A 27,585-nucleotide genomic window follows, 5' to 3' on the forward strand; every position below is an offset into this window, starting at 1 on the left:
AGTCCACGGCAATTGTTTTGTCTGTATTCTGTCCAGCAGGTTCAGGATGTTGAGCTGATGGCATCGATGTGATCTCTCTGATTGGCTGATTGTCTTAGTAAACCACTAGAAATCAGACAAACAAGAAGGGATGATAGTTAAGAAAATGACAAAGTCTAAAGGGCCCAGAAAAGGCTCATAAATAAACTATAGAATCCAAAAGCCTTTTAAAGAAGGCAACTGGACTTTTTCTTGGAGATCTTTCGCGGCTCATCTGAATAGCTTCTTAAGTTATGTTGGGGAAGTTGAGGTTTAAATAGGAAACTCTGTGGATGGAAAACAATCAGAAACCAGCCGGACTTGTTTCTGTAACAGCCGGAAACTGGTTAATGGCACCAGATGATAATGGCAGGGCATCGATGCTCCCTGCTAAGTGCTCCTCTGAATTCACATTTTCAGAGTTCACAGTTTCTCATACTGGTACAGAGCATTGGCTGTAGTCTTGGAGATGTGATCAAGTACAACTTCTTTCATAGGACATAGTTTCTTAATGTTGGCTTGGTGTGCAGCCCTTAAGTCTTAAGTCTCGGCGTAGTGCAGGACCTTGAGGCTGTAGCCTAGACCCTTAGCCAACGCCAGTGGGAGCCATTTATACTTGTGCGCTCGTCAGTCTGGTTCGCTCTGTAACAATGCCACCGTAACGTCTTTTTTGCCATTTTTTGCCCTTATTTTTGCTTCTGCTTCCCTGTCAACAGTGGTGACTTAAACTAAAACTGAAAAATTTCGGGCGAATGTCGGCAAAATTTCAACAAACACGAGTCGTATGAGCGTCTGTATCTCAAAACCTCACTGATCCTTTCTTGATCCAAAACAAACAATTATTGGTACATAGTTACTTTTCTGGGGAAGCGTACGTCAGTTATGGCACAAGGCTCTGAAAAGGCTCCATGCAGTCGTCTGCGTCGTTGCTATGTTTATACTAGATCATAATATGCATATGAAAATAATTAAAACAAGGGCAAGTGGACTTGTATGAATCAGATGTTCACCAACACCAGAAGGACAAAATATCAGTGGGATGATCCACAGAGGCCTCTCCCCTCAACCCATAGCACCCAAAGGCCCCCACTAACAACATCCTGTTACCAGACACCTCAGGACACCATCAGAAGGCCCATGTCCATTCTCTGATGACTCACAAGGGAGACCTACACAATATGGTGGTCATAATGTAATGTCCGATAGGTGTATTTTAACCAGTAAAGGAAGCCATCGGTCACCAGAATAAGATATTCACACATTAAACTTAATCGTGCACAAAAATCATGAGTACCTCCGTATATTTGATGCAACCTGAGTTCCATCTGCTCGGTATGGAGGGATAGCTTTGAGATAATGTGTTCTGAGTTTGAAAAGAGAAAGAAAAGCCCAACCGCCTGCACCGCACACCGTCAGCAGTGAGTCCATTAGAGAGAGTACTGTCTCAGTGGGTAGAAAATTGTCCCCTATACACTTCAGTTTGGGGCAATCATGAGACGTAGTGATCTCACGGTGAGGCACTCCCACTGAAGGTAGAGTTAAGAGTTTTGGTGACCAAAACCAACAAACTTCCAAATCCTGACAGCTTCTAAAATGGCCCTGGATGCCGTTGGAGTCTCTAGTGCGGCACTTAACAGTGCTTTTCCTGTGAGTATTTTGTTCAAAGGACATAGCTATGTTGCGTGACGTCTGAGAAGCGGTGCTGAGGTCCGCCGTAGAGCTGCCGCTGTGGGTTGTGCGTGTTGTGTTTTCCCGTCAACTTCCAAACGACTGACAAACAAATGAAGGTACAATTGTGGATGCGGCGCTCACACTGAGAGACGGTTGCTGCATCACTGAATAGATTAGCTGTTTGGAGGCTGTTGCTATGGCGGTGTACTCTGCTGGGATGTGTGTGAGGTTGCGTGTAGCGTGTGTGTGTGTTGCCTATTGTGGAAGTGAGCGTTTGTTGTGTGCTTGAGTATTTATTTCTGTATTTTGGTGGATTTCTGTGTGTTATCTTTCTTTTTTTGTGTGAATATGTGTGTGCAGTCTGTCTCCAGTGTGTGTGAGATAGTATTTCAGTGTGTGTGTGTGTGTAATTGTGTGTGTGTGCGTGCGCATGTGTCCCTGGTGTGTTGCCGGGATAGCGTGGCGTGTTGCTCTAACAGGCTTGTCCTCCATTAGTGGCTCAGCACTGGGCTTATAACTGGGAGGGAGGAGAAGGAAGAGAAGATGGATACACACACACACTCGCACATATTTTTTAAAATCTCCTTGAATCGAGCGTTGGAGCGATCGGACCTCGCTGCAGCTGAGCTCTGCAGTGAGCTGTTTTTCTATACGTTTGTGTTCTTGAAAACGAATCTTCTCTCCGAGAGAGACGTCAGCGCAAATGTCACAGAACAGGATCACAACATTAAAAACAACCGTCACACATTCCCACACTAAAGATAAAAGTCCTATAGTAGAAGTGTCAGAGAGGAGGCAGCATATTCTGTGACATGTGATATTACAACTGGGGTTGTTAAATTGCTCGGCTACTTAGATGAATACATGAATACATGAACAGTGGTGAGTGCTTTCTGCAGGATTTGGAGGGGAGCAGCAGCTTGAGAATCAAAGATATCTTCGTATTCCGATGAAGACAGTAGGCTATAGTGGGTTATGTAACATTATTTTTTTAGATTTCCGAAGGTGAATCAAGTTTGCCTTAAGGATCACGGCAAATACTTTTCAGAGCTAGATACGAGTTTTGTAAGATTGTCTGCATTCGATCCAAATACCTAAAGATTTTCAATTAATTTGTTCTGATGAGATTCACTTCAAGGATTTTTTATTCTTACAAAATGCTTATCTTTTTCGGTGCAAATTACTAAATCAGGTGATTGAAAGCAACTGTGATCTTGAGAAACCCTTGATTATAGATAAGATGGAGAAAATTATATGTACAGTATGTTAATTAAAAAGAGGCCTAATATTGAGCTTTGAGGGACACCATCATAAATCATCCGATTCAAATCTTCACAGTTTCACCAGATCTGTAAACAGCAGCTTTCCACACACATCTGCATCATTAAGTCTGATGTATTGGGGAATATTTCATGGAATATTCCAAGCTGTGCATGGAATTTTAAGAAGGAATTAGGATCCAGTAGAGAAAATGGTACTTTATATAAGAGAGAGACCAATAGATTTCTTGTGAAATGGGATTTCATCATCTGATTCTGGATATTGTGGTAAAATAATGTAGCTTAAAATTTGAATATGTGAGAAACCAGGTATTTTATGAAAAGATACCCTAATATTAAGCAACACTAATGGTATTTTATAGGTTGTAGCTACATATCTTAGTCTCCTTGGACACAGTGATATATAAGGTAGGTGTCTCTAATCATGCCACACCAGAGTCAAGAGAATATGTTGAGCATTTAAGATGCAAAAAGGTCATTAGTGCATAGTTTAAATTTTAAAGATAAGAGGCATAATAAATGTTAAATGTGTGTATCTAATATTATAAAGGTAGATAACCTCTCTAATCTGCAGCTGCAGGTTGGAAAATAAATAAATAAGAAAGACAAGCCCCAGGTAAACTTGACTGAAGCTCCTCATCTTTTTAGATTTATCCACCATACAACAAGTGTCACTAACTAGGCCATAAAATTAAGAGAAATAATGAAGGAGAGGCAGTAGCCCTGAAAAGTTGTAATGTTTTATTGGGTTTGTGGATATGTACTCAATAAACGTTAAGCATGGTAAAATGTTTAAGTATGCACAAAATATGGAATGACTGCATCTACTGTATATGGTGCCTTTTATACATCTCCACTATTTTCATAAACCATAAAATCCTGTTAAACAAAATGCAGACTACACACTAGATAAAGTAGACACAATAAATATTCAAGTTACATTTCTAAAACTAGAAAGTCAAATTGTCCTGAAAGCATAAATAAACATGGTGATATTGTTGTGTAATCCTTCACCTGCTGGGCTCTGCCTCCATGGCTGGTTGTATTCAGGTCAGCCCAAAGTGGCCCATGAAAGCACGATGTGAGAAATGCTACATACACTAGCAAACACACATAAATATACAGTATATGGTACATTGCAGTGCCTTTGGTCAGCTACCGTGCTGCATAAATCCTACATCTACTGACAGTGAGGAAGCTGTCAGTCAGACGCACAAGGACGGCTCATTGCACCACAAGAAAAATACTGACATCCCCCTCTGAGCATGTGTGTGCTCGAAAATATGACTTTAGTCTGAGTTTGATGGAGAGAGGAGAGTTGTAATCACTCTCTGGACATTTCAAGGGGAGAGAAGTGAGACGAAGGAAGAAGCAGCAGCAACAAAATAATTTTTGCACCTTATTTTCGGTGCTTACTTTCTTTGTAATCCACAGAATATGTGTTACTTTGTTTTTAAAGACATTTTGGTAGAGCATCAAATTTAGATACCCAAAAAACATGTAGTAGCATTAATGCCCTGTTGCAGCTGTGTTCCTATCAAATCAGTACATGCACACTGTCCAATTGTGATTCTCCTTTTAGCCTCCTGAGACCCGACGTCCTCATGTGGGGACATCATGTTTTAGGTTTGCTGCAGCTTATTCTGCTTCATTTAGACCTGTTGTCCTCATAAGGAGACACTGAAGGGTCAGTACACTTGTTGAAATGCTTATTAACTTTTGTAGTTTGATATGACATGAAATTTTAACAAATTCACAAGTACACGTGTGAGGACGTTGGGATTTCATCATTTGCAATTTTGCTTTTGCATTAAAAAGAAAAGTTTTATATTTTGGTTCACACTGGTGACTTAGATTGTAATGTACAGTGAAATAATCCCTGTGTCCCTACTTCCAATTCAAAGAAGATGCTTATTTTTTTTATACTTTTATATCCTAAAAACCTAAAGATCCTAATCTTATCTTAAGAAATTAAGATGCATTCCAAACAAATGCTTGGGTCTCAGGAGGTTAGTCTAGTTTAGTTCCCCTAAGGTCAGCTGAGCATGCAGGAGAAGAACAAATTATGGTCTAATAATAGTAATAATGATGATAATAAATTATTCTGTATTGATCCCAGATGGGGATATTGATGTCCTGCACCTGAGGAGCAAATTGGGGGATAAGTACTTCCTCAAAAGCACTTCAGTTATAGAGATCAGATGGAGGCGAACCCCACAGCTACTTCTCTAACCACTACTCTACAGCTGCCTTAAAAGAAAACTTAAAAATGTGACTTATAACTTAAGCTTAGGGTCAATAATCAGTTTTAAACTACTGTGGCAAAACAACAACACAAATACAGCCAAAGACACTTTTATTTTATAAAATGTTCTAACGTTTTCTTGATTCTTCGGACGTACCCGGCCGAGGAGAGCATTACTTGAAAGCAGCTCGAGGAACTGAGCAGCATATTCATAAATTGAGAAGAATGTGTTCAAGTTATTATATGTGTCAGACTGTGTGGAGAAAAAGAAATGCGTATTAGGAGTTGTAAAGGTTTGCAAAAACAGCCACCTGCCGCTTTTATTTGGTGTTACTAGAAGATGAATACGATGAATAAATGAATTATAAAGATATACGGGAATAAGAGGGAAGAAGAGGAGGAGAGAAAGAGATAAACAAAGGAGTAGAAAAGGAATTTGAGAATTTGACCCTTTTCTCCTCTAAACCTCGTCACGCACACACACACACACACACACACATTTCTCAAAGGTTAATGTGATGCTAATGTGGCCTATATTGAGAGGGTGATCATTATTTTCAGACCTTTGCCGCACATCTCACCTCTGTATAAAAACTGTTTGCAGAGGTTGAAGGCACATCTTTCACTCAGCTCAGAAGAAACATCAGCTTCAAAACATCATTGTATAGAATGATGTCATTCAGGGGTTTTAATATTAGCAGATACCTGTAAAATTTATCGTGTAATTTGTCAAAAATGCTGCGTGTTTAGGATACACTTCGTTATCGCTAACAAATCAAAAGAAAAAAAAAGCCCTTTGTCCAACAAGTGTTTTCAGTAAAGCCAGATTCCCAGTTGTGCCACAGTCAAAAATGATTAAAAACACACAACGCGAGTCAACAGAGGACGACACGTGGACGACATGCCCGAACGTGTTCAGCGGACGTCTCCTCGACGCCGAGCTTCCGTCCAGATAATGAACTGCGGCCGAGTTGTTGATCACGGCGACGATATCCCGATGCAGCGGAATGGGGTTATTTCACATGTTTTAATAAGACGGACTTGTAAAAGCTCAGATGCGTTCCCGGGATGTAAATTGGTTTTGCAAATGAGGATTGGTTCTGCTGCATATCACGTTTCACGCGTTTTCTCGCCCTGTCTGTGACACTCACACTCACTGCTCTCATTTCATTCATTGGTTTTTAAGAGAAGGCCTCAGTAATTTCCTACAACAGCAGGACGCTGTAGTTCTATCAAACATTATTCAAATAGAAGGAACTCAGGCAAGTGTTGGGGGCTATTTTAGGGGCAGCAGATTAGTGTGAGGGTAGTCGAGGAACACATGAATCAACCAGCGTGGCTCTCTAGTGTGTTTTTAATGGTTTTCGGATGAAAGAGGAAGGAGATTTCTTTTGAAAAACCACACTTGTTGTTGGTCTGATCAGTTCATTGTTTGTTTGTCTCTACACTTGGAATTTGCTGACAGTACAAAAAAAAAATAAACTCAAAATGAAAGTTAAGAAGTTCAAGCTGTTACCAACAAAAATGTTAATAAACACCATTATTACAGCTCGATAAATGAACATTAAGCACAAAATTTACTCTGCTTACTTCTGTTTTGCTCCCCACCAAACCCGCTCGGCTTATAGGGAAAGAAAAAAGTGTGAATTTAATGTTACTGATTTAACTTAGTGCTATCGAAATAGTGAATTTATTAATGTTCTGTAAATTATGCTTTAAATTACGCTTGGGTCAAGTGGCTGGTTTAGAGTTTGCTTGGCCAAGAGGTTGTTGTGTGTCTGTGACAGTAACAATAAAAATACTTGGTTCTGTAAGAACATATTCTTATATATTATTCAACATATTTGTTTAGTTTTCACTTTTAGTAGGCTAGATTTTTCTTTATTAAATAAAACAAGCGCTTGCAGTAGGTTTAGATTCACCTTTTCCTCTGAAAACATTCTTTACCTTAAAATAAAACTTCTCTGTTCATATTAATACCCGGTTAATTAAACTGAGCGAATCAGTGCAGTCGAGCAAAAACCAACTAATTACGAGAATTACAAAAAAAAAAATGTGCAAGGTTAATTAGTGTTTGTGCACGTTTTAAAGCGAAGTTCATATTATGAAAATGAGGACCAACAAATGAACAACGTTCTCCCATTTTAATTAATTTAAAAGTGGGAAGGCTCCGACAGTACTGCTCCTCCACCGAACGCTCCGATTTAAATTATTTCTGGCTCTTTGTTTACTCTCAAATTCTGTAGCTATGCCTGTGTTTCTGTCTGTTTGTTTTTGTCGGGAGGAGTTAAAAAGCAATTTGGCTGCCAAAAGCGAGCCCGGAGCTCATATAGTATATCACAGCAGGTGTTGGTTTAATTGAAGCAGTCGGCACCTGCTGGGACGGACGACCAACTTAAACAAAGGGCAACAGAACTCCAACACCTTCGTGAACTCGCTTTAATAGTTTAAAGTGTAAATGAAAGTAGATTTCTGCTGATTACTCAGAGTAATCAATGCATTTTAAATTTGCATGTTTTGTCATCTAGTAACACTTGTGCTTTGCGGTTATGTAAATCAGTTATTATCAGGTTTTGCTCCTGTTCCAGGCATGTGAGTCTGCTGTTACACCGATCAGCCACAACATTATGACCAGTAGAAGTGTTTTGCTGAGCAACTATTGGACCTGACATTCATTCATGTGGACGTTACTTACACATTTAACACCAACCTAGACCAGACCAGGGACCCCCCCCCCACCCCATAGCAATGACACTCCGCGATGGCAGCAGCCTGACACAGACACTCACATAAAAACACTGAAAAACATGAAGGACAATTGAAGGATACATGAAGGATAATTTTTCAGTGAGTAGTGGCTTCAAATATTTTTTGTCTTCAATACCTCATGCAACTTTGCACAATTGGGATTGGGATTTTGTGTAAATTTATTTTGTCAGATACTGCAGTTACTCCGAAGTTCAGATATTTTATCACTGTGAGAATCTGCAGAAGAACATTTTGTTGCAGTGCAGAGATGAGTTGAATAGAATCAGATTTAACACACATGGATCAGCCACAACATTAAAACCAATGTTCTGCAGGCACACACACAAAAACTATTAAGAAACAACTCAAAAAAACATGAAGAACAGCACAAGGTGTTGACCTGGCCTCCAAATTAACTAGATCCCAAACCGATCAAGCATCTGTAGGATGATCCACTATAGAGGCCCCTCCCCTCAACCCATAGGACACAAAGACCCCCCACTAACAACCTCCTGTCACCAGACACCACAGGACGCCCTCAGAAGGTCCATGTCCATTCTCTGATGACTCACAACTGCTCTGGAGGCACAAGGGAGACCTACACAATATTAAGGAGGAGGTCATAATGTTATGCTTGGTCAGTGTACATTCATTCATCATCTGTAACTGCGTATCCTCTGGAGGGTCCCAGGGAGGGCTGGACACTGCTCCAGCTGTCACTGGTCGAGATGCACCCTGGACTGGTTCCCAGTCTATCACAGGGATGAGCCGACACCTTCTCGTTGGGAGGTGCTGGCGCTGACCTAGTGTCATTATTCAGATAAACTTAAAACGTTGTTAACCACAGAATCCACCAGGCCACTATGAATAAATCCAAGGTCTTATTAAGGAGAGGAAACTAAAACTATTTTAATTTTGAAACCAATATTTAAGAGAAACTACACAAATGTTCTTCTCTTTGATTTAACACTTGCACACAGACTACATGACTTGCACCTGCAAGTTGTAAGTTCCCAATTAAACAGAAGGAAGAAAAATAAAAATAAATGCAATTCTTTGCAGTGAGACAAAAAAACATACAGCAGGAGTCTAAAGGTTTGGGGAGACCGAGTCCATACTTGGCGTCTATTCTTGAGTCACAACTGGAGGTGAGATTTTAACTGTCGGTTTTCATATCTGTCAACAGTAGCACGCTGGTTAACGTTAGCCTGGGGGGCTAGAATGTTTACCGTTGTTTGACAACACCATCAGCTGCTCCGTGTCCTTCGAGACATCTCCCATTGGTTGTTATGAAAAAGATGGGCTGTAAACCCCCTCATGTCAGCAGACAATCTGAGCCAAACCTCAGCACAGAGCGAAAGGCAGGACCAGACTAAACTGTCACAAGGGGTGAAATCAAGGATAAGTCCCAGGGTCTGAGTCCGACAGTCGTCACGATCGAATACTTTTTTAAAAGGCACATAGTGTTTTGACACAAGATAAGTATCCCAGTCTGGCGGATCAGATATATTCACGCATTTTTATTTCCCATCTCGCTACGTAAACAGTCCCTGACACTGATCACTAGGTCTGTGGCGGCTACAGAATAATAATCAAGCCAGAGTTTTCCTCTCTTTCCCATCTTCAATTACTATATCTATATATATTTTGAACCACCTTAATACTTCATGGCTTGTGTGAAAGGAAACCTTTTCACTGTGTCATATTCCGGGAGGTATTGATTTATCCTCGCTCTAATTGCTATACAACTGCCAACTGCGGCTTCGGTGTGTGAGTTTTGCGCTAGGAGATAAAAAGACATTGGCTCTTGATCTGGAGTTTCTAGCCCGGGGCTGTGAATCTGTTGACATTTTCTTCTCAGGAAGTCTTTAAACATTGTTATTACCCGTAACTTTAACTTTTCACACTAATTCCACATCTCTTATCAGTTTTGCCTGTTTTCTGGCAGGTTATTTATTTGATATTATTTATTATGCTTCTCCTACGTTTCTCTTCACAGTGAACATTTGAACCTTGAAAGCGGGAGTCGGAAATCACTCAGGAGATCTGGATTGGTTCTGGTGGTAATGAGTGGAGCGCACATAAAAGCAGTGGTGTCTGAGAACGGCGGCGACTCGTTTCAGCTGCGTCGATGCGCTTTTGTCTTTTCTTTCTTTCAAATCTAAATAGAAGAAAAAAAATGTGTGAAATTGCTGAAGTCGGACCATTTTTACGCAAAAACGAATCAGTCCCTTTCAATTTCAGCAGAATACTAAACAATTTCAATGTTCCACGCTGCTGCGGGAACATTTTTGCATGTCATGGAAAAGTGTTAATGCTTTTCTTTAATTCTTTTGAGATTCATTCATTAATTTTCTGTAAGCGCTTGTCCTCTAGAGGCACACAGGAGGCTTGAGCCTATCACAGCTGTCACTGGGTGAGGGGTCGTGATGTGCAGATCGATACTGAAATATCGACACTTCCAATACCAGGTCTTTGTGCTCTAAAATCAATTCTCAAATCAAAATATCGTCATCGTAGTGTCACAGTGGAAAGTAACTAAACTATTGAGATGTGGCAACACAACAAACCTTGTGAAATTACTGACGTATGCTTTATGAAGCTATGATTTGAAATACACTACATTTTTAGGCATACAAGACATATTAGGGTGAAGTTACAGTATTGGTATCAGATCGGTATCGCCAACACGAGCGTGAAACCTGTTCATCTCAAGGTTAACACAGAGAGAGACAGGCAACCGTTCATATTCACACCTACGGCCAATTTACAATCACCAATGAACCTAATGAGCAAGTCTTTGGAGGAAGCTGGAACAAACCTGGAGAGAACCTGGAGAAAACCTGGAGAGAACCCACACAGACGCAGGGAGAACATGCAAACTCCACACAGAAAGGCCCCAGTCAGCCGATTTGGATTCAAACCCGCTCCTTTGAGATTATAAGGCCATAAAATGCAGACTGTTAGCACATGACCTTTTTGTCTTTTTGTCCTATGCTGATACATGAATGGCACTTGCAAACCCAGGGTTCTCGGAGAAGGAATCACTTCAAAGTTGAAAACTTAAAGCTACTCCATGGATCTTTGTACATATACAAATCTTGTATATTTGTACTATTTTATTTGTATTATAAATATATAATTATATTTATATTACTATACCTATATTTCCTTTTACCTGTATATCCTTTTATTGTTATTGTTTTATTGTAAGAGTGTTTCTTATGTGCAACTGAGACTGTAACTATTTCCTTTGAGGACAAATAAATCCATCTAAAGTCTATGTCCTTGTAAGGGGCCTCACTCATGTGGTATTTAGAGTAACGAAGTCTTTTAAAATAAGACTGTTACTTAGAACTAAAGTCTACAGAAGTTTCACTTCTCTTCACACAAACAAATCTGTTTATCTAAACCATTAGTCACTTTTAGTCTTTTTTTAGACCGTAACCCTTTTTTATCTGGAGCATTGGTTCTATCTTCTGCTTCTCTGTTATTCTTTCTAACTGCGATGGTATATTCATAGAACCCAAACACCACTTGTAGCTCTCATTACAGGCTCCTCCACACTCCTAGCTGCTGCATCCTTCTCCATCTTATATCCCAGGGGCTTCTTCCCTTTTCAGTTCTTCAGCTCTGGCAAACACTCATTCTGGGTTTACATAGAAACCGTCACCGCGGGTGCATCAGCGTGACTATACGTGCAGATTTATAATTCTGGTAACGGTGAAATACCTGGCTCTGATTAGCTCTGATTAGTTAATCAACATTATGTGAACTTGTTTAACAACTGTATGAATTACGGTCACTTACTTTTTAAGACACTTTCATTTTAATGTCTTTTTGACTTTGAGAAATTTAACAAAGACCAAATCCAAGTAAATTTAAATTTGGTCAAATTTCTTTGTAATACCATTGCTTTAATATAATAATTCTGCAGTGCACTGTGTTTGAAATACTCATATATATATATATACTTAACCTCCTGAGACCCGGCGTCCTCATATGAGGACATTAGGTTTTAGGTTTGTTGCAGCTGGTTCTGCTTCATTTAGACCTGTTGTCCTCATAAGGAGACACTTTTGTCTGCCATGTACTGGTAGTGAAGGGTCAATACACTTATTTATTTATGCTTATTAACTTTTCTAGTTTGATATAACATGCAAATTTATCATATTCACAAGTGCCCAAATACTACTAATCCCAAATACCAAATGATCTTAATCCTATTTTAAAGAAATTAAGATGTATTCCAGACAAATGCTCGCATCTCAGGAGGTTAAATTTCGTAGTCTGCACCCTCTACTGGTAGATTTTTATTCAAATCCATAATAAATCCAATTATCTGATCGAGATGAACGTAGTTGCTTATTGCGTCCTCATTTGCTTAACATTCTAATCTCTGTTTTGTGTTTTGTGGGCATCTAATTGAATCGCTTTGATGTGTTGAAGTATTTTTCTGTGGGGAGAGAGGGGAGAGACCGGCAGTTATAACTGAAGTGCTTTACTGCGGGAGAGGACGCTAATTGCTAACTAACAGCCAGTTAGTGTTGGATGCTAATTGTGAGGAACAGTAAAGCTAACATGGGAAACGGAAAACTAGGTTAAACCGTGGCATAAATTACCTGAAGATAAATATGTGTCAAGAAATGCACACGGGGAAGACGTATCGAATTAAGAAACCTGAAATAACAGCAAACAGGAGACGAATGCCTCCGCGGACGAAGAGCGAAGAAAGCAGCTGAAAAAAGTGAATCCGTTCACGAGACGAAGAAGAACAAGATTTAAATTTGCCTCTTTTAATGTACTCAAAATCACATTTTTTCTACTTCATTAAACACTTCGGTGGCAATATTTAAACTAGTTAATTACAGAATCCACAGGGTTAGATCAGAATTGGATCATATTTGCTTGGTTTGTCCCGCACTTCACAATAAAAAAATATTTAACTGGAAAAAGAACTTTCATACAATGAAATGACATGTTTTATTTTGGCAGTGGATCGGTTTGAAACATTGCAGGGAGCAACAGAACTAGAGGGAGCAGCTACAGTGACCTGTTAGATCTGCAGGCGACAAAGTATAAACCTGCAGTTTCTCAGGGATTACAAGAAGAGACAGAAGAGTTAGAAACAGGAACGGAGAGTGCTGCTAATTCTGAGAAACCATTTTCTTGAACCCTGATGGAAAATAAAGGACAACCTTCATTCCTCGGAAGTAAATAACATCTTGTGACAATTCAAGTGTTCTGCTGGGAAACTTTTGGACCTGGGATTCATTCGTGTGAATGTTACTTAGCACCGACCTAGACCAGACCAGGCACACCCACCCCATAACAATAACACTCAGCAACCAGCAGGATGAACTCATAGGACCCAAAGCCCCCCCCCCCCACATTAACAACATCCTGTTACCAGACACCACAGGACACCCCCAGAACGTCCATTTTCTGATGAGTCACAACTGTTTTAGAGGCTCAAGGGAGACCTACACAATATTAGCATGGTCATAATGATATGCCTGATCAATATGAGCCTTTGCTTTGTTCTCAGTGGCTGATGAATAGTCAGATTTTTTTATTTATTTTTTCATAATTGTTGTAAACATTAAATCATATAGCACTATTCCCAGTGAGGTCTCTATGGATCAGAATTGCTGCGGGTGGTAAATCATATTTTTTTCCCCTCTGCAAAAACAACTCACTGCTGTTCTCCGAGTTTAATCATCTCCACCTTTTGACTTGCACCTAAGGTGACCTTTCAATGCACAATCAATGAGGCACAGCAGTGATTGACGCCAGTGTTAAAAAAATAATAATAATAATTTCGTTTGTTTCAGTGTTCCCACAGCCTCACAAACTTGAAAATGGTTTTATGATGTTTAAAGGAATATTATACGGTAACTCAGCGTCTGCATGCCTGAAGCCTGTAAGCCTATTCTACACACCCTGTGGTGAGCACTGTTTGTTCTGCCGTGTCTAGCGGGACCAATGTATGAACTGACAGCAACAGTGAATCTCGGGCTGTTAAATTTGGGAGGAGGCGCAGATTAAACCCCTCGACCTCCAGCCCGTAAGTACAGTCTGCATCCTTTCGAAGGAGCACAGCTGCACACGCTCTGCGTAAGAACAAAACTCTTTCTCCTTCAAGCTTTGTTTCCTCCCTCATTTGGCGGGGGAAAATTGGGGCTTCCCAATGTTTTCTGTCCCTGGGGCTTTCAGCTGCGATGCTAATTCGCTGTTGACACGCTCTCCGAAGAATGCACCCTCTCTAGTCGCTTCTGCGGCAAAGCTTAGCAAGTTTTTCGGGTGTTTGTCTCGTTCATCTTTGTTTTTCTTTGAACACATTCACACTCAAAAAATAAATAAATAAATAAATAAATAAATAAAAATACCCGCGCCGCCCACCCCCCAAAACCCAACTTCTCCAAATTTAGAATTCAAGACTGTTGTCACCTTGGACTCAGTTCACCAGGCTGAAGTATCATTAGCACTGACATTATCATCCACCACCTCAGAGCTTCTGAACTATAAAGACTGCAGGGGTTCAAAGACTCTGCCTCCACGAACACATCTTTGGGAAGAGGGATGGTGGGAGAGGTGCGGAGAATATTTGAGAGGAATTAGGTGAAGGTGAAAAGGGGCAAACTTGCAAAAAAAAAAAGAGAGAGAGAGAGAAAGAAAGAAATCCCAATTATGGAGCAGCAAGAGGTTGGTATTTTGAATCAGGAAACACAAATAAATGACACGTTTTCAGCATTTATTTAAACGAGAAGATCGGGATCATGAGCTTTTCTTTTTGATGTTCTGCTCCATGACAGCTTCTGTCTAGAAAGCAGGCTAATAAACATGGATAGGTTTAAAATAGAGTCTCTGGCAAAGGATGGGAGAGGAGGGAAACACAAGGATATACAGTGTAATATGAGAATTAGTGGTGCTGTTTTTTCTTTTCATGATACACGTCGTAAAGAAAGTGTCTGTCCCCGAAAACAGTGGCTGGTCTCAGACTTAAAACTGAAATGAATCCACACATAGAAAAAAACGAATGCGTTCTATTTTTTGTTTTGTTCTTCTGTCTTATACTTGATTTTTTATAGATAGGCATCTTTTTATAGCCTCTGATTGGCTGCAGGGTGTCCTTTAATTCTGGATAACGAGACACCGGCTCAGCTTGTATTTAATTTTTCGTATTCTGTGATTGGAATCTCAACATCTAAAAGTTCCGCGTCTTATCACAGAGCGCAGAGAAGAAACGTATATATCCATCTTTTAATTTTTTGTCTGTCTTCTGGAATCCGGCAAACAAAACCCTATTTTCGCAAAAACGTTCCTTTTCAGCGGGAAGAAAACGCGTCTCGTATTCACGGCGGAGAGAGACGCCTGCATGCGTGTGCCCGCACGAAGCCGCAGCAGCTGAGAGAAGAAAGTGGGATTAACAAAGCTGATTTAAAAGGATTAGAGGAGCCAAAAGAAAACAGAGGACCACAGGACACCTTCTGATCCGCATGGGAACGTGCACATACATACACACGCCTGTAAATGTCAAGTGTCCCTTAATCTTTTCTCAAGTGCATCACATCGCATTCATTTATTTATTTATTTATCCGGTTCTTTTTTTGCACGTATTATCGCCGCATTGCAATCCATAACGGCGAGTGCGGTTGACAGACGTGGAAGCGGAGAAGGTCGAGGACGACAGAACGTGTGGAGAGTGAAAGAGATTACTGTGGAGAACAAAAATGGAAAATCAATGTGACTGGAGCGAGCTGCTAACGCGGCTCGTGAGAGGGAAGAGGCTCTCGTGGAAACGCTGCCGTGACGTTTTCAAAGCAGGCGCTAACGTTTGCCTTTGAAGAACAAGTCATCTGGGGAAATTTAAAGTTCCATTATTGGTGAACGGTTAAAACACATTTAAAGTGCGGCAACAAACTTTGGTGAATATGTGGAGATTTGTGCAGGTTTTTGTGTCTCTGAAACAGACCAGAAGTTCTTGCTAATGCATAAAGCAAAAAAGCTGATTATTGATCAGCCACTGAGGCTTACATTGATCAGGCATATCATTATGACCACTTTCTAATATTGTGTAGGTCTCCCTTGTGCCTCCAAACCAGTTGTGACTCATCAGGGAAGGGACATGGACTTTCTGAGGGTTGAGGCCTCAGTGGATCATCCCACAGATACTCAGTCAGTTTAGGATCTAGTGAATTTAGAGGCCAGGTCAACACCTTGTGCTGTTCTTTGTGTTTTTTCAGTTGTTCCTAAACTGTTTTTAGCAGAACGTTGGTTTTAATGTTGTGGCTGATTGGTGTATATTAAATTTGATTCTATTCTGCTCATTATCTCTGCACCTTAACGTTTTCTTCTGCAGATTCTCACAGTGATACAATAACTGACCTTCAGAGCGACTGCAACATCTGAGAAAATAAATTCACACAAAGCTGCTTCTCTCCCAGTTGTGCGAAGCTGCATGGGGTATTGAATAAAAAAAAACATCTGAAGCCACTATTCTCACTGAAGAACTGGAAAGATTTAAAAACACATACACCTTTTCCAGTGGGAACTATTTTTCTCCATCAGCGTTGGCTACCTGATTGATGTCACACTCCTCCTTAAATAAGATAATTCCAGAAATTACAGTATTTTTAGAAACTAAAGCAACTCAGTTAAAGTTCAGGAAAGTTATTGGCTTCTATTAAATATTGTCAGAATTAATACAGATTTATTTGATCAATATTTAAAACTAAATGACAGTGTTTCCCCAACTTCCACTCGGTGATTTAGCAGCTTCGACACATTTTCACCACAGAAAACCCTGGTCTTCAATGTCAATGTCAGAGACCACAATGGAAGCAATAACAGCGATTCCTTGAAATCCTAACTGGAAAAACTATTTACTTTAGAATAGTAACACATTTTTTCAGAGACCAAACCAACAAGTAAATAAAAAATGAGAATAAAAAAAAAACATTCAAGGACTGTTTTTGAGGTTGAACAAAAACCCTACAACATTTCCAGAATTCATCCAAACTTAATTAAAAGTTTCAAGTGTGCGGGGCCTTGAATATTTGCTCTGTAAACATGAAATAATTACTTTTCCGGACTTTTAATAAATGTAAAAAGTCGGTTTCACTCCACACAATTAAAGTTAGATTGAAAAACAGGCCTTGCTGGTGTTTTACATTTTTTTTCCCCAGGCAAATTCTCGTAAAATTCTGACCAACGTAATTTTAATGTAGTTTTAATCTAGTAACTAATATCTAAAGTTGAAAAGCCGGCGAGTCAGTTCACTTTAAGTTGTTTCTTATTTGATAAGACCGGTTCTTTGTTGCATCCCAGGACACGTACCTTCTGAAAGCCGACTGCAGACAGCTGGTACCTGTAGCTTAAAGCCATACCTTAAATCATTCACAACAATCACTGGTGGAGCGTATTCACACACACACACACACACACTCACTGGCTCTGCTCATTGGCCGACTGCTGCTTGACAACCAAAGGGGGGAGCTCCTGGGGGAAGATCTCCTCATCGCCATGGCTACAGGGACCGGGGGATGACGGCGACAGCATTAATTATTTTAGCATCGGGAGCGAGTGAGGCTGACGCCCGGTGGGACATCGGTGGAGGGCCAATAGTAATTAACCACTGTCTGCTCTCACGTGCCACTTCCTGTGCTCCGGGTGTGTTAGCAGGAGGTCGTGATGTTCTCCTGTAATTACCGCGTGTTCAATTCCTCATCTTTGCTCTCATTAGTTTGATTGCTCGACTAAAATGATCAGCGGCGAACGTGATCGAGGAGGTTTTTTTTTTTTTTTTGTCTATTATTTTTTTGTTTATTTCTTCACCCTTTTTTTTTTTTTGTTTGTTTGTTTTGGAGAAGCAGTGCAAACAGCCCCGGTTGCACCTGCACAGCTCGGCCTTGAGTGCGACTTCACATCGCTCAAAAGATAATTTTTTACGACGCTATTGTTGCGCCAAATCGAATGAGTGAACTGGCTGCGCGTCATGTTTCCGTGGCCATTATTGCATTTCTGTGAGCATGTGTGTGTGTGTGTGTGTGTTTGTGTTTGGCGCTGGCTTTGTGGTGAGCAATTTGCCATTTTCTTCATTCGAAGATCCGACAGGCAAAGCATTTGTATTTCCATTCACGCTACATGAGACGGTGCATCGCAAAATCCAAATATTAAATGTAAAGTTTTAAAGGAAAATAAGGAAATAAATCTTTTTCTATCTACAATAAGGAAATCTTGTTAAAAAAAACTATCTGAAAATACTTTCAAGTCAACATATCTTTATAATACGTTCAGAGACAACATGAAGTCTTAGCTTGTCCAATTTTAAACGGCACGATTAAACCTTTTAATTAAGATTAGGAAAATATGTGGTTCAGTACAGAAAAAAAGATTTAATCAAACTACATGTTGACATTTTTTTCTAAGTGTAACCAAATTGCTAAACATGAACACAGACTAGATGCAAACCCTACACTCAGGTGTTACAGTTTTGCTTTGTACGCCCACCATCTACCCCAACCACCTCCTTTCCAGGTGCGTTTTGAAAGTTGTTTAATTGCACTGACAAAGGTTCAACTCATACCTTTAGAGCCATCGGTAATACCCCAAAATGTGTCTTAGCTGCCTTTTAAATACGAATCTGGAAGTTAGCTTAGCATAAAAGATGTGATTTAAACTAAGATAAGATTTAAACTTCGCCAGCGAGAGGCAAACCCGATGCTACCGACGAGCCTTTTAAAACGACATGACACAATCATTGCATCATTAAGATTTGACGAGGGGCTATGAGTCATCCTGTGTTGTGCACGATGTGCAGCTGAATTCATTTAAATGAAGTCAGGGTATATTTTAAGGAACTGATGTGATATGGCGCGATGACACGGGCGCTTAAATCTCTTTGCGCTAAGCAGAAGATTTTTCCTGTAAAAACGATGAGATCATCCCTCCACGAGGACCGTTGCTCTACTCCAACATGTTTTATTCAGGGATGACATCATGTTATTGGAAGACGCTGCTTCCCTCTTCCTCCGTGAAGGTCACGTTAAGTAAAATAAGACGAGTGGAAGCGGAGAACAACTACTCGTTTTTCTTTCTCCAAAATACAGTTTTCTAACTTGTGCTTCTGGTGATTTTTCTCCTAACTTCAGTGAACCAGAAGCCTTATCGCACATACGGTATCCACCCACACACACACACACACTCTAGACACACACCTACACACACACACACTGACAACAGTTATGAGCTTCCCACATAGATAGACACAACGTGAACACACATGCCTCGTCACCCCCCCCCTCCCAAAACTCTTCTCTGTGCAGCCTCGATTCTCCCAAACTGCCTCCCGCCTCCTCACCTCCTGTCTGCATCCTATCTCCCTCTCTCCTTCCATCTTCCAATCCGTCTTTCAGTCCACCCATGCCTCATCTGTCCTCCTCTTTCTCCACGCTAGTTCTTCTGCTGTTTTCACGAGGTCCTGGCATGGACATCTGTCTTGGGAAATTAAAGCTTGCGGAAAAGCACTGTCGTGGTCTCTTAGTGAATGTGGACGGATATGGAGGAGAACACACCCTTAAAAAGAAAAGCAGAGAGATGGGAGATGAGATGGGCAGAAAAGAATATTTTTGTTATCATTTAGATTTTATTTTGATCTGATGAATCAGATCCATGAAAAATCTATTTTAAGGTGCAGCTAGCGGCGATGAGGTGACAACACATCATTAAATGTTACTGAAATTCATCAAGTTCTACAAAGGATGGACAAAAAAAAAAAATAAATAAAAATACTGATTCAAAGTCATTGGCATTAAGAAGAATCTGGAAACCTGAAAGCATTAGTGATACTAACAGAAATGAGTACGCATTGGAAATGTGCATTTCTTGCAGAAAATGCAGTTTGAGTGCTGAACGCTGAGAGATTATTCCCGTTCCTACTGATACATTTCGGTTTAATTAGTCACTCGACGGTCTAGAAATGACCCCGCGTGACTAGTTAGTCCAAAAAAGCGTAAAGTAGAAAAAGAATGAATAAATAAATAAATATAGCAAGAACCGAAACAGGACCACGGCCTCAGCAATCAAACGAATTAGATTAAATCTGGTCACGGCGTAAAAGAGTTCTGATCAGTAGGAGCTCTGTCTGTTCATCAGTGATGTTCGATACCAGCGATTTCCTTTCTGATCCGACACTGAGCAAAATTCATACTTTGTGTAAATACACTCCAATGTCTGGTAAAACTAATTATGATTTAATTATTATAACCCTCCTCAGCGTTAATGCCTTGATTCTGTGTTGTGGTTTAACTGGTGTTTGTTGTGTTGCCACAACTCAGTAGTTTGGTTACTTTCTGTGTTACTACATTACCTTGAAATAATGAAGTATTAGAGCATAAAGACCTGGTATTGGAAGTATTGATATTTCAGTATCGATCCCCACATCACTACAATTCATTCAGAGAGAAGTAACTAGTAACTAGACTCCTCCTGAACGATCATTTAAAGCAGCTGCAGTCGGGATAAAAGAATTACTATTTGAATCAGAAATAACATTATCCTCATGTCATGAGGATATTATACGTGTTTTGTTTTGTAATTTATAGAAAAAAAAAGGATTTTTTTTATGAGGAAATACACATTTTGATTGACAGCAGCCGATATTGTCTTAGAGTACCAACAATACGATGTTGGGTGTCACAGTTGGCCCTGGGGAAGCAGACGAACTGCGTCGACAAGAGCAACTTTAGGAGGTATATGAGGTGCAAAAAAAATATATATTAAAACAGCTTGACAGGCAGAAAGACAAATGCACTAAACAACCTGGCCCAGAGCGGAGAACGGGGAGCAAACTGGGAGGTCGGGAGCAGGTGGGGGGGGTGGGCGTGGCAGGCAGGTGACTGAGTGCAGAATGAAAGAGGATTTCTGGTGGGTTACAACGGGTGATACATGGAAAACTAAATCAGGATTCAGCCGAACTGTGACAGATGGGAACTAGAGACTGAGTAAACAAACTTGTAGCTAAAGCTACAAATCACAGTGTGTTGTTGTCGGTTGTGGCGCTGAGGAGAAGAGACCACACAGATGAACGACATAAAACACGTTGGTGGCGACGCACTATTCCCCGATGAACGTTTGTTTGGGAGGTAGTCAACAAGCAAAGATGCAGAACCGTGTTTATATTTTTAAGACGATGTCTCTTCGTCCTGAAAGAAGGATCCCTGCTCTCTTGTTCATCCAGGGATTCTTCTCTCTCCCATCAAGGTTTTATAATAATTGTAACCCTCCTTGAGGCAGATCTGTAAGCTGTGATATTGGACTATATAAATAAAACTGACTTGACTTTATTGACTGATTCAAATGAGGGTTTTTATCTATGTAAGTGGATATCAAAGGCTCAGTTGCAGCTACGCTAACAGTGTTATGTTTAAATAAGGTCAGGAGCTTTTAAAAATGATCTGCAGTTAAGTGTTTTTAAGAGCCTTTATTGGAGGATATGTGACTGGCAGATAAGAAAAAATATTTTTTTTACAGTTATATATTTAGCAAACATCTGGATCTGGATGGGCAGGTAGGAACAACATAACTCTCAAGCTAGAGTTATTCTAATGCAACATTTCTGTGCTGTAGGTACAGCACATAGACTGTAAATAAAGAAGAAAGGTGGAGCAGCTCCTCTAAAGTGAAGCTAAAGCCAGTAGAGCTCCCCCTAGTGTCTGGCTGCAGTATTGGTCATAAGCTAAACCTCCATGTTAGTGGATGTGACTTGGGCCAAACGTCAAACACATCAAATATTATTTTTTGTCTCATTCATAATCATTTTAGGTAGATAATTTAAATACTCATGCTGTATGTTCAGGTGCCATTGGAGAGCCACAACCCCCCTTCTCTCAGAACGGTACAGCCGGTCTGTGACCAGGAAAGCCATCTTGATCACAAAAGACCCCTCCAGCCCCCTCCACCACTGCTTTCAGATGCTGCCATCAGGCAAACATTATAAGGTTCCACTGGCCTGGAAAAACATCTTTCAATCCCTCTGCAACAACCAAACCCTGAACAAACAGACATGGACACATGCTGCTGCTGCTAACAGGCCCCTCGTCCTTTTTGTTGAAGAGTCTGATTATATTATTTGTCCGATTTATAATGTTGTCAAAGATAAATTTCTGTCACTTGTGAAAGACAGTAAAGTAAACAGGAAGTGACCTCATGACGTCTATCAGTTTCCATGCCATCCACTGTCTCATAGGACCGTGAAAGTAGGACAAAGCTAATGGCTAAATAAGTACAGTGTATGATCCAACATTTACTTGTCACTGGTGAAGTTAGAGTAAATCAAATGAGAACATGAGTGAGTCATCGATAACACGGCTCTGTTTGGTTCCACTCTTGAACCGTAACGCACTGACTCTGGCTGCAAACTCACAAGGTGAAGATGGCAGCGCCTGCATCCTCGGGAAAATAGCATCAGTTTGGTCAATGCAAGTGGGGACGAGTTGTCAATGTTTATATACAGTCCATGGTACGGCCCCTAAATCTAACCCTTCCTAATTTTTTTTTTTTTGAATGTTTGTTGGACCTAGGGATGGGAAGATTTTATTTCTACCGATGCCATTGTTAATTCTGCTTATCAATCCAATCAACTCCTTCTGTGAATTTTTGGTTTAGAAAATGTAAACAAAAGACATTTTATTGAGTTCCTAAACAAGAGATAAGAGCTTGTGTAAGTAAACAAATAGTAAATTGGTCACTAGATGAGATGTAGAGATAGCTGAACACATGGCGCTCGTGGTATTTAATGCCATGTGTCAATAGTTGCTGTTGCCGTCCTTGCTTGAAATTACGGTGCTGCATAAGTTGCACGTTGGGCAATGAAAAGTATCGATAAAGGGAACTGATAAGCATGAAGGCTAATGATGTTGATGAATTGAACCAGTTGGAACAGTATAAAAAAGTAAAAATGAGACAAAGATAAAACAAGTAAAGAAAATTCAGTTTTTAAATTATCATTTAGGGGAAAAATGTGAAAAAATGCCTGCCCCCTAAACCTAATAACTGGTCGGGTCACCCTCACAACACCGCTTACAACAGCTCGGCCGGCCTCGCCACGGGCTGCGCGTAGACGAGTGCACCAGCACAAACCGAGATTACACATCAGTAGTTTTTGGCCCTCAAGATGACAATCATGTTCGAGCTCGTTCCTCTGGGATGAGCGAATCAAAGGGGCCCTTGAGAGACGGAGCGTGAAAGATGTGGCTGTAAAATAATGAGCATGAGAGGAATCTCTGTGTACCTGCTTTAAAAAAAAACAACCGGTCATGAAGCTTTTACTGTGTATGACCTCATGTTGTATCAGATCACTGAACACTGAGTCTTAAAGCAGCAACAAACTTCTTTGTTGTTTCTTTGTTGGCAGTGGGGATGGTGGTAAAAGGTGCTTAAAAATAGTGAGCCATTCAGTTTATGCACGATTCATCTGCTTGATAATTATCTCTGGAATTTAACATACATCTTTATTGAACTTTATCTTAAACAGACATGGTTTCCTCTCCAGTCTAGGAGGACTGGAAGCCAACAGCTCATATCCTCTGAACCGTCACCCAACATACAGAGATGTTCAGATCACGACACCAAATAGACTCCACGTGGAGTTTCCTTATCTCTCCTCTCAGCCGCTCCTCTACTCCTTTGCTCGGAAAACCATCTGTAGTTCATTTGAATAAATGCCACGGGAAGCTAGCTCGTATTTTTTTATATCTCCGCCCGAATATCTGCCACAGGTCTCGTGGATTTTGTCTTCATGTCTGAACGCTCTGAGGACGGTGCTATCAGGACATAAAACCACCATCTGCTCCTCTTTCTCGTAACGCATGCGAGTGCACAGCCCACCACATGTACGGCGGTAGCGGTGTCGGTTTATTTTCCTGCACGCTGACTAATAACTTGGACTTACACCAGCGAGCGGTGCAGCATCTTCAAGCTTAAAACGAGATTTAAGCTTCTCTGTCAGATCTACACCGTAGGTAAAACATAGCCCCAGAAATGTAACTGCTCATGGCAGTAATGCAGACAGCAACTACTGTGACTGGTCAATTTATCTTAGCAAGAACAAAAAGTGGTCGCGCACCATCCACTCTGACATCTTTTCTCTTTGCCGTCCAACATTTCCAACTCCAAAATGAGCCACTCATGAGAAACTCAAAACTTTGACACAGAAAGCCCACAACTGCCTACCATTTTAGTGACACATGTTAAGGTTTGCTCACACATCCAGACAAATTGCAGAAGTACAAACCTAGCGTCTAGGGCCGGGCGGTATGACCACAAATGTATATTACGGCATTTTTCAAAAATTCTAATGTTTTTTTTTCCTGCATAATCACGTGTTCACAACAGTTTCTACTGGTTGAGAGAGGAATTGATGCGGTAGATTGACTAAGAATGAAGTATTTTACTGTGATGATGAGTAAACACTGTAAATTAATCCCACGCAAGGAGTAGTTGGAAATACGGGATATTTACAGTTCAGAGATAAAAGAAAACACAAAAAGAATTAAACGTTATCAAGATGAACTGACAAAACAGGGACAATTATGGTTCATTTATTTTGACACATTTATTCATATTTGGACATATTTAAACTGCTATATCTGTAATGACAATAAGCTCGGCTACCGTCTGCAGGCAACATTTTTTTCTCATTCATAAAAAGCTAAAATTGGGGACATTTTCTTTCAGGGACAGCTATAGCCAGGGGACAGGTCATCCAAAACGGGGACTGTCCCCCGAAATCGGGGACTAGTCGCAGTCGCACCATGCATGTTTAGAAGCGCTACACTGAAAATCGTCCCGTCTGAAACAGCGTCTCGTGGCGCAGCATTGCTGTGTAATCAAATACACTGGTATGACGGTATATTAAAAATTCATTATCACAACTGGAAAAAATACCGGTATTCGGAACCAATATACTGCTGAATTCAAAGAAAAGATGAGTTTGTTTTGACCAAGATCTCAAAGGGTTTACAGGTTACAGTTGTTACAGTCCAATGCTGAGTCTCTACTTAAAGCAGAGAAACATAAACATAAAATAATACAGTCTGTCACATCACAAAGAATCTCGAATGCATCCATCCTATAGTTTTTCTTTTCTCTACCAGACCTTTGCACAAGTGGTGATTAGACTCAGACTGATCTAATGTGAAAGTTGTGCAGGATGCAGTCAAAATAAAATTCACGGTTTGATCCTGTTTGAGTCCAGGGTTTAAATGCCCATGATATAAATTGAACTACACTCACCATTAACCTGCTACAGCTTTTTACTCCTTTTCTCCTTTTTGTGTCTATTTTAATTGGCCCAATTTCACTGCTTTGATTTTAAGGCACATTTCTCTAAAGCAATAACATTTTCTTCACAGATTGCAGAAGATCACATAAAAAGGTACGAGCCTTATCGTGCCCCCCTTTAATCAGTTCTGGTCTCGGGCGTTACTTTGGGTGTTTTTTGACATTCAGCCGTCCCATTGTGAAAGCTCCGTCCTTCAAACCCTCATCCCTTTTGTCAGACGTGACCTTTTAGAAGGTATCAAAACCTGATCTGCAACACAACTACTGCCGTCTGCGCTTGAAGTTGTTGTGTGTTGAGAATATAAAAAAAAAAACGTATTTGGGCGCACGTCTGCGATAAATGTAAATACTTTTGGGATTTAAGCTGGCAGAACCCTCATCAGCCCTGGGTGACGATGTTCGGTAGCCAAAGATTTATCCCTGGGACATCGGTGTGTGTGTTTGTGTGTCTGCTATGATGAACCACAGGCTACAAAATCTGTCTCGTTGGAAGGATGGCTGGAGGTTAAAGACGACTCCGAGACAGAAAGCTCTTTAATTCTATATGAGCAAAGGCAAGAGGGGTATGTTTTTTTTTTCTTTATATTTTTCCTCGCTGTTGTCCCTCAGGACTTTACCATTGTAATCTGTGTGCGTCTGCGTGTGCAGCCACCTGCTGAGCAGCGCATAGAAACTAGACTGGGATTTTACCATCAATACTTCAGGGTCTGTCTGATAAGCTTGGCCTCCGGGGAGAAACCGAGCCGAAATAACAAGCCGGCGAGAGGGAAAGAAAGAGAAAGAGAGTAAAAAAAAAAAAGATGTCATGGGACAAAGATGACAAGACACCACAACAGCCTGTTCACAAAGTACGTGACTGTTTTGGGTTGTTTTTTGGGGGGGTTTTTTTGTGGTTCTTTGCCAAGTGAAATTAAAATCTGGCAAATAAAAACATGAGGGTTTCTGCTATTTCCTTTCTAAGCTTTCACATTGGCTTTTTTTGAACCTCGAAGCCCAGACGTCTCAGTCAATCAGGCAGTGTAACCCTGTGACGAGGTTTCACATCTCCGCTGCCGTTTCAGAAGCTCTGGGATTTTTTTAAGAAGCCCGAGACACAATTCAGTTATGATTGTGAGCCAACTTTTATTTTTTTTATTTATTTTTTTTTCATTTTTATTCAATACATGGAGAGAGACGCTCCACTAACATGCAACAAGGACCCTGGTAAAAATGGATTGTTTCTGGCAGCTGTGATGGAACCACAACTTTATACAACTGCTTGGAGCAGTTTAGGGCAAGAAGCAAAACTCCTCAATGTGCAAAGTTCATGATTTCAACAGCCAAATGACTGCACACTGCTGAAAATACGGTGCTCCATATACTTAAAAAGAAAGCATTTGCATCATTATTGCATTATTTTTGCATCATTTTATCCCATAGTACATCAAACAAGAGTAGTCTTTGTTGGTACAACATTAATTCTAAAAAGTAAAGTCAATTTACTTTCGCAGATGATGTCAGTTTTTCCAACTCACTTTTGTGAGTAAAGGCATCTTGTGAAAGTAAGTTGTGCAAAAGTAAATTAACAAAGACTAGTCTTGTTTGATCTACCACGGTATAAAAAGTTGCCTTGCAAGTAGATGGAGCACCTTATTTTTATCAGTGCATGGCCGACTAACAGCTAAAATCCGTTGCTAACCGTTACTAGCGGTGTTAGCTAACGGCTAACCGCTGTTAGCTGACGGCTAACAGGTATTAGCTAACGGCTAACCGCTGTTAGCTGACGGCTAACAGGTGTTAGCTAACCGCTAACCGGTGTTAGCTGACGGCTAACCGGTGTTAGCTAACGGCTAACCGGTGTTAGCTAACGGCTAACCGGTGTTAGCTCCGTAAGCTAACGTTACGTAGAGGAAAAACACATCTATGTTTACTTTAAATAACAGTCATTTGCAAACGCGAGCTCGAAATTATATTTGTATCAAGTATTTTAAACCAACTTGCTAACATTAGTTTCACATTAAAACGTCTTTCGAAGCCACTTGTTATTGTCAATTCCAAATTACATCGAGTTATTTTACTTATGCATTCCTACAACAATTTAACACTTGAAAGACTGCAGTAAGTAGTTAACCAACTATATAACCAACATTAACTTAATTCTTACCTTAAAGTCCGGTCTTTCACTTAATGTCTTCTTTTGTGGAGCTGGTTGGTTGGTGGGATTTACCCAGAATTCATTATATCAGGCCTCAGTTGGAGCAAAGTTAATGACCAAATTAAGGAACAAATTGTGTGTTGTTG

The 27,585-nt window shown here is 40.4% G+C and overlaps 1 long non-coding RNA gene across 2 annotated transcripts; it reads right to left on the reverse strand.

Moving 5' to 3' along the window:
- On the reverse strand, positions 1-27,585 carry LOC125017938. Of its 2 annotated transcripts, XR_007113900.1 has the most exons (4): positions 27,449-27,585; positions 19,325-19,539; positions 17,598-17,599; positions 1-105 (listed from the first exon to the last, which is right to left on the reverse strand). It is a non-coding gene; the product is annotated as an uncharacterized LOC125017938 (long non-coding RNA). The 2 variants fall into 2 exon arrangements; XR_007113899.1 differs by lacking the exon at positions 17,598-17,599.

The sequence above is a fragment of the Mugil cephalus genome, chromosome 12, assembly GCF_022458985.1.
Source record: "Mugil cephalus isolate CIBA_MC_2020 chromosome 12, CIBA_Mcephalus_1.1, whole genome shotgun sequence".
NCBI lineage: Eukaryota > Metazoa > Chordata > Actinopteri > Mugiliformes > Mugilidae > Mugil > Mugil cephalus.